An 8,482-nucleotide genomic window follows, 5' to 3' on the forward strand; every position below is an offset into this window, starting at 1 on the left:
TTGTTTCAGCAGGCAGGACTGGCCTAGGGACATTTTAAATTGGTTTCTAATTAATTTTAAAATAAGAATAGGCCTATTGAATATATCTTTTAATTGATTTTAAATTTTGTAGATTTGTATCGATTGTTCTGTTTTTAATTGGCTGTAAGCCGCCCTGAGTCCACTAGGAGAAGGGCGGGATATAAATGCAATAAACTAACTAAACTAATTAGCACGTGGCAGGTGGTATGCAGCTCTGCCCAGCCAAGTGTAGTGGGGGAGGGAATGAGCCAGCGCAGCACAGGACTTACTGTGAGAGAGTCCTCCGGAGCTGCAGAGTCGCTGGGGCGAGGCAAAGGCCCCAGGCTCATTTCCGGCTCACCCGGAAGAGAAAGGAGGAGGAGGGGGTAGAGACAGGAGAGGCTATAAAAGGAGGCAGTTTGGGGGGGAGGGAAAAAAAGCCTTGGGAGGAGGTGGAATCAGCTCTAGCTGCACTGAAGGGAAAGAAGAAGGAGGAGAGTGGGGGGAGAGGAGAGGAGATCAAGCAGGCTGGCCATGAGCCAATCTACAACTGTGGCAGCCACCTGTGGCAGCAACAAAGAGGCAAGAAATGCAGCGGGGGAGGGGCCGCTCTCCATGAGGAATGAAGAAAGGCAGCATCGGCTGGAGATGAGGCACAGAGGGAGGGAGGGAGATGGAGAGTGGAAGGAGTCTTATGTGCTTTTGTGACTTTGAAGTTCTAGGATTTGTGTAATGTGGGCTTTGTGTTCTTAAGGAGTGTTTGGCAATTTCTATTTGGTGGATGGCTGATGTCTCATATTAGCGTCTATTGCTCTCCTATTGTTAGCTGTAAGTTTTGCTGCAAAGGATTTTGAAGTATTTTTCTCCTGATTTTGCCTGTAGCATTTCTTTACTTATGAATGGAGCCATTTGGGGATGCTGCCTTTTTTCTTCCTTAAGTGCCAGCTGCCGGCTCCTTAACCTTCCTTTCTAGCCTGTAGCTAATTCTTAAAGGGGAATGTGCCTTTTAAAGCTAGTTCCCTCAGCAGCTTGTTTTTTCTGTCTCTGGAGGCTTTTCCTTGTTTGATGAATATATGGAAGAGGGAAAATATGGGGGAGAGGTTCAAATTCTTCCTTCAGAAGGAGATGGGAATGAGAAAGAGGGAGACAGGAAAGGAGGGAGGGAAGGAAGTCCCGCCTTAGCACTTGGCCACCAGCAGCTCTGCCATTGACTTTGCTTGTCAAAAGGTTGCAGATCACATGACCCTGGGGCACTGTGACCATCATAAATATGAATCAGTTGCCAAGCATCCAAATATAAATCACATGGCCCTGGGCATGCTACAATGGTCATAAGTGTGAAAAATGGTCATAAGTCATTTCAGTGCAATTGCAACTTTGAACAGGTTGGGGGGGTTTTTTTTGGTCATCAAGTTTTTGACACCTTGCTAGGTGGTACTCGAATATTGCCATATCCTAAAAGTGATACAATGGGTGAAAAGGTTGAAAAGCCCTCATTTAGGGGATGTCAGTGTTCTTCTGTTTATAAGGGCTTCAGGTGTGGGTGTGTCAAGTGAGGGTCTGGGATTGGTCTTGTGATGGGGAGGTTACATCAGGTCATGGTCATTGGGAGGTGAACTGCTGGTGGGAGGAGGGCTTATGTGGGTTGGTTGAGGGTCGGTGCTGTCTCTGGCTGGCTGTGTGGTTGATTTGGATTCTGAGGGGTTTGTAAGATGTATCCATGTGGGTAAAGATTAAGGATTTGGGATCATAGCGCTTGACTGCCAGCCGGTGTTTATGGAGCCTGGTTTTTAATTGATCTGATGTCTGTCCCATGTAGAATTTGTTGCAATTGTTACAGTTGGTTTTGTAGATTACATTGTTTCTTTCATCCTTGTCTTTGTTTCTGGATAGAAGAGAATAGAGCTGGATGGTACCTTCTAGTCCAGTGTTTCTCAACCTTGGCAACTTTACGATGTATGGACTTCAACTCCCAAAATTCTCCAGCTAGCAACGCTAGCTGGAGAATTCTGGGAGTTGAAGTCCACACATCGTAAAGTTGCCAAGGTTGAGAAACACTGTTCTAGTCCAGCCCCTTGCTCAAGCAGAAGAACCTATACCATTTCAGACAAGTGACTGTCTAGTTTTTTCTTAAAAACTTCCAGTGATGGAGCACCCATGATTTCTGGAGGCAAGCTGTTCCACTGTTAATTGTCCTCACTGTTTCCTTGTTTTTACAGGTTTTTGCAACCCACTTAAGATTTTATAAAAGATAGGCAGCTATACAAGTTCTTTAAATTAATTAGTTAACTAATTGAATAACTTGACAAATGTTTTAAACATGCTGACTTTTTGCTGATAAAATGTTATAGAATTAGGTAAATCATATAAGAGACAAGATATCCATAATATTGCTAGTTGTCTGCTAACACATGTTCTAAAATGTAGTAACATTTCATATACCTCCCTTATGTATCCCTAGCATAATCCTAGCAGTCTTATTTAGGAGCAATCAGAGCTAGTTGGAATGACCAAATAAGTATGTATTTGCTGCACTGGCTGTGCTAGAAAGAGTTGGATTGCCAACATTTTATCAAAAACATAATGGTTCCCAAGAGAACACAATGATTGATAGAAGTTAAAGAACAAACTGGGAATTATAATTGCAAGTCTTTTTGTTTGTTTAGTTCTTTTTTTCCCTTTTAGATATACAACCTGTAATCTGTCCTGTGGTACTGGTTGATCAGGTATAGCACATTCTTGTATGGTACATAACTTTTGCTGAAAGTACCTGGTATCCTGCTAATTTTTATTTTATTTTGAATATATTTAAATGTCTTTTGTTCTAAACAGCCTTTGCTTACCTCAACTCATTCTAAACTTAGCTTCCCAATCATAACTACAAATCTATTCTACCCATTTCACTTTCTACCACCTATGTATATACTGTTATATTTTTACATGTTCAATAAGCTTTTTATGCAAGCATACTGGCATTTTCTGTTTGATTCACTCACAAATTCTCTCTTCATAATTGTAGAGACTGCTGTAGGAACACAATTATAATTTAATAATTAACATAATGTAGTATTAATGAATAGTGCTTAAAACCAATAACGTTCTTGCATGTTTCATATCCACCTATTAAGAGAGGTGGAAGAAAAGCACTCTAGTAGCCAACAATAGCATGTACATAGTTCAGCCAAAACAGGAACACATTAAGTAATTATTATTCTGAGATTCTACATGAAAGAAAATCGCTAACTTAAACTAAACACTGTCTTAATTTTTCTTTAATTTTATGTCTCTAATGAAAAAATGTTCCCTATATTATTGCCACTGATGTCTTTTTAGTAAGCTATGGGTGGATAGGTAGATTGTAGTGATAAGGTATAATCTTATGGGTATCGGGCAGTATGGTAGAAGCAGGTGTTGAAGAAACCAAAGGGGGGGGGAAGGGAAAGTGCAGAAGTGTTTTGGTGATCAGGTGAGTACAATAAAATACATTAAAAAATGTAGATGAAAAGAATGTCCTTTAAAGACCTGAACATCAAGGCTCTGTAATTATATAATGTATACAAAATATACAAAAGTCAAACAAAAACAGATCCTATAAACATCCCCATCTCCCTCTTTTTCCTGTTTATATAAGATTAAAAATGTGGCCATCCTCCCATAGAAAGAATCTTGAAAATCTCCCTTGAAGTCTATAAAGACTCTAATGAGTGGGATTTATGAATTGCAGATGCATTTATTAGCCAAATGTTGTAATAATAGACAATGAGCAATAGTGGATCTTCCCTTTTTAAAACCATGGGAGCAGGAGGTTGTGTATCTGTATGACAGCCTATTTCTTTTCTCCATCCATCTCAGCCCCCACTTAGTACAAAAGATTCAGCTGAAATCTCAGTTTAATTTGTTTTTCCTCGGCGATGTCATATGTATTATGATTTAGAAACTGGCTGGTAGTTCATCATATCCTAGGGATCTGCTACCCAAACTGCCTTGATAACATGTATATTGGAGTTGTACTATATAAGTAACCCCATTCCCAGAAAAAACAGTGTGCCACAAGAATTTGAAAATGAAGCCCACAGCCAAGTAAAAAGAAATGCCAAGGAAAATCTCTAAATCTTGCCTGAGTTCAAAAGAGAACGCAGAACTGAAATGCATCAATATTTAATTCAGTTGTAGCATTTCCTATTACAGCAAGTACAGAACCAGCCTCTTCTTGGTATGACACTTGCTTTTCTTGGCTTTCAAGAGAACTGGAATGACCTCAATTTTTAGAGAATGCCTTTTTACTTACTGTCATTTTTGTATGTTTTGTGAAAACTTATTATTTGAAATCTCACACAAATTTGTGGAGTGCCAGGGGTTCGTGTGATTAGTTTTTGATAATGTATTCATAAATGTCTGCCAGTGTTGCTAGTTAATGAAATTGCATGTATGAATTTTCTTTAAAGAGTTGCTTCATCAGGTGACTTCAAGTGAATCTTGTTAACATTGGAAATTGATACTTCTCCCATCTCCAGTTTTAGAGGCATTTAAAAGGATGGAGATGAACTTAGACCACGTGCCCCAAATAATCACCTTATTAATTAATCCAGATCTGGAATCCTTTCCGCTGAAAGACTTTTCATTTTAAATTAGATCATTTAAAGGAGGGAATTTATTAAATTAAAGGAGAGAATCAATATTACATGAAAATGAAACATAATTTAACCTAAATGTGTATTAACTATTGGATTCAGTTTTAACCTAAATGTGTATTAACTATTGGATTCACTATTGGATTCAGCTGCTAAGAGCTATTCCTCCTAAAGAGTGAGTCTCATGCAGCATTGGATACCATTTTTCAATGTAAACATAACTCACATGGATTAGCCTATGGACTGGCTCCTTATGAAAACTTTAAACGTAGAGTTTGTATTTTGAAGCTAATGGCAACTTTTAGGCTTATCTGCACTGGAAAAAAAATCACATTCATTAATACTAGTTTGCACATGCCAGAAGAACTACAGTCTTAGAAAGGCAAGTCCTGGCAATATCTTTAATGAGTTGTCTTCTAAAAATCATTCAGGAATGAAATTGCTTGTCCTGCCCAACTTAAGAGCTTTAGTCACAATTCACACCCTTGCCATGTTAAGACTTAGATGAAGATTTACACAACAGCAAATAGGGCTGTAGCTGTTTGTGGACATGATTCCACCAGTCATTTTGTGACTTATCAATCTTTTATTTGTGTACTGCAACTGCATTCTGTTTGCAAAACTGTTTCTCCTGTTCTGTTTCTGAAGGGGGGTTCTCTCTCTTTTCTATAGTTCTCAAACTATTTGTGCATGTTAAACCATGGTCATATTCATTATTTAAGTATATTACAACAATAATTTTATTATCTGTTATGAGAGAACACCTGCCCCATTTCCATTGCAAGCAGAGTTTATTCAGTCTGCCTTGAAACTGATAAAATTCTGTGAGCTTTACCAGAAAAGTCACAACCTGAAGGAAGGCTTTCATGTCAGAGGAGCCATTAAGGACATTCTCAGCTCTTTTTCTATAAATCAGGAGGATCATTGGATGAGATGAAGAAGCTTAAATGCTGCACTTAGAAAACTCTGCTGGGCTTTGGCAAGACAGGTTACTAACTTTCTGTCCAGAATTGGCTTGGCTAGCTCTTATGTTTTTCAAATAAGCAATTTAAACTGCAATGTGGCTTCTCATGATGCAAATATGTTGGTCATTTATTAATACCAGCATGTCACACTGCTTATTAAATACACAAGAGTGAATCTGAAGAAAAATCATTGCAAACTGCTCAGAAGAGTAAATGCCCTAGACCATAGCCAATAGCTAATAAGCACAAGTGTTTCTCTCTTTTTGCCTCTTGGCATAGCTCACTTGGATAGTGCACCTGGAGTTCTGTAAACTAACAAGATGAAAGGGTAAGCAATGTGCTAACCAAACACACGAGAGCCAGATACTATGATGAACAACTAATTAAAACTATTTCATTTTGTGACAGGATATTTGTTCAGTGGAATGATAAACATTTTTTTCAGAGACAGAAGCTTTTCTCAGGTACTATGCAGTAAGCTATTGAGGTTAGCCAATCCAGTGTGTAGTAGGAACTCCTCTTTTTACTGCATTACCTGTGCAACAATGTTCCTCAAGCACCGATTTAGGAAGATTACCAGGCTTAGGACAACAATCTGGCTGAGTTATAGGAATGGCTGATTACAGCATTTATGAAAACAAACATGTTGCTCTTTTTTGGATCATACTATTTGGAACTGCAAGTAGATAATAGGTCTGAATCAGTTTTAAAGAAAGATAATAGGTCCTACTAGTACTGATGATGTTACCTAGTTTGGGTAATGAAATGTCTGCAAGAAAACTATCAAGCTCAGAGAACACCAGAGATCCCTCATGTCAACCCTGAGCTACAAATATTCTCCTTTATTGGAACCTTATTTCTATTTGCAACATTTTGTTGCTAATGCTGTAGAATTAGAAGAATATTTTCTAACATGTGACCCTTTGCCCATTGTCTAAAGAAACACAGTCCATTGTGTTAAAATTGATTTCTTATGCAATATAGGACATTTCAGTTTGGTTCACATATGTATTGAGGTGGTCAGGTGTGTTAATAATGGAGAATGATTCAAACTTACCTACTTGCAGCTCCAAGTAAGACCAACCACATGTTTGTTTTCATAAATACTGCACTCAGCCAGCCATTCTTATAATTCAGCCAGAATGTTTTCTTGCAGACATTTTATTACTCAAACTAGATAACATCATCAGTGCTAGTAGAAATATCTACAAGAAAACAACCCAGGTCAGATAGCACCAAGGACTCCTTACAAATAAGAAAATCAGGTTTGGGAGAAATAGTGCTTTTTAAAATTCATTAAAATTGCACTTCTCTTTCATCTATTCTCTGTACCAGCATGTGACAAGAAAGTGATTTGCACAGGTATGAAAAGCCTGTGGAACATAGCAACAGCACTTATATCCTGCTTCACAGTGCTTTACAGCCCTATCTAAGTGGTTTACAAAGTCAGCATATTGCCCCCAACAATCTTGGTCCTCATTTTACTGACTTCGGAAGGATGGAAGGCTGAGTCAACTTTGAGCCAGTGAGGATCGAACTCCTGGCAGTGGCAATACAGAGTCAGCCTACAGTACTGTATTCTAACCACGGCGCGACCATGGCTCCTTCATCTTCCTTTCTTTATTTTCCTGACAAGAACTCACAGTTAAAATTCAGGTATTTTACTTTCCCTGAAGAATTCACTTTTGGCAAATTGTAAGTAAAATGTATATCTTAACATCACAGATAAAATTTAATTGCTCTAATACCTTACACCCATCACAATAATTACTCATTGGTACTAACTGATATAACAAACTTTAAGCCATGCAAATAATAAGCAAGTATATGTGAATCACAGATTGTACCACTTTTAGGGTATGGCAATATTCGAATACCAGCAGTCGCCTAGCAAGGTGTTAAAAACTTGATGACAAAAATAAAAAGGAAAAATTGATAAAGTACAGGTAATCCTCAACTTACAACAGTTCACTTAGTGACTGTTCGAAGTTACAACGGCACTGAAAAAAGTAACTTATGATCATTTTTCACACTTATGACTGTTGCAGCATCCCCAGGGTCATGTAATTTACATTTGGATGCTTGGCAACTGATTCATATTTATGATGGTCACAGTATCCCAGCGTCATGCGATCCCCTTTTGCAATCTTCTGACGAGTAAAGTCAATGGGGAAACCAAATTCACTTAACAGTGTTACAAATTTAATAACTGCAGTGATTCACTTAACAAATGGAGTAAAACTCATTTAACAAAGTTCTCCCCCTTCTTTTATATCCTCTCCTCTCTCCCCCTCCTTTTCTATCCCCCTCCTCCTTTTATATCCTCTCCTTTCCCCCCTCCTTCTTTTATATCACGGGTGTCAAACTTGATTTCATTGAGGGCCACATTAGCATTGTGGTTACCATCGGGGCTGGGGGGCGTGGCCAGCTCAACATTGCTCAGATCAGGGGGCACCTGTGGTGGGGCAGGTAGACTGTGGGGAGGATCTGGGGCTTTCTGGTAGAGGGAGGTGGGACGGGGTGGACACGGGGGCATGGTCCACCAGAGGAGCCTTGCTGTCCCTATTAGGCCGTGGGGGGACTCCCAGATGGTGGCATGGACTGCCCGGAGCCCTTGGCAGTGGAGGGCAAGTGCCCAGCCCGGCCCTCGAACTCCTGGGGCACCAGGACTCCGCAGCACAACCCAGTCCAGCCCCACTTCCCCCAATGGGTGCTCAGCTGTGTTTACCTCCTTGAGGCTGTTGCTGCTGTGCTTGCTCTTCTTGACCAGGTTACTCTTAGTGAGTTGCTCAGGAGGGCAAAGTGCATGGGTCAGAGGGAGCCCCACTCCCTCTGCATGCGAGGAGACCCAGCTTTTTAACCAAAGCATCCTTAGTGATAGGATGG

Source organism: Protobothrops mucrosquamatus, unplaced genomic scaffold (assembly GCF_001527695.2).
Source record: "Protobothrops mucrosquamatus isolate PMUCROS unplaced genomic scaffold, P.Mucros_1.0 scaffold232, whole genome shotgun sequence".
NCBI lineage: Eukaryota > Metazoa > Chordata > Lepidosauria > Squamata > Viperidae > Protobothrops > Protobothrops mucrosquamatus.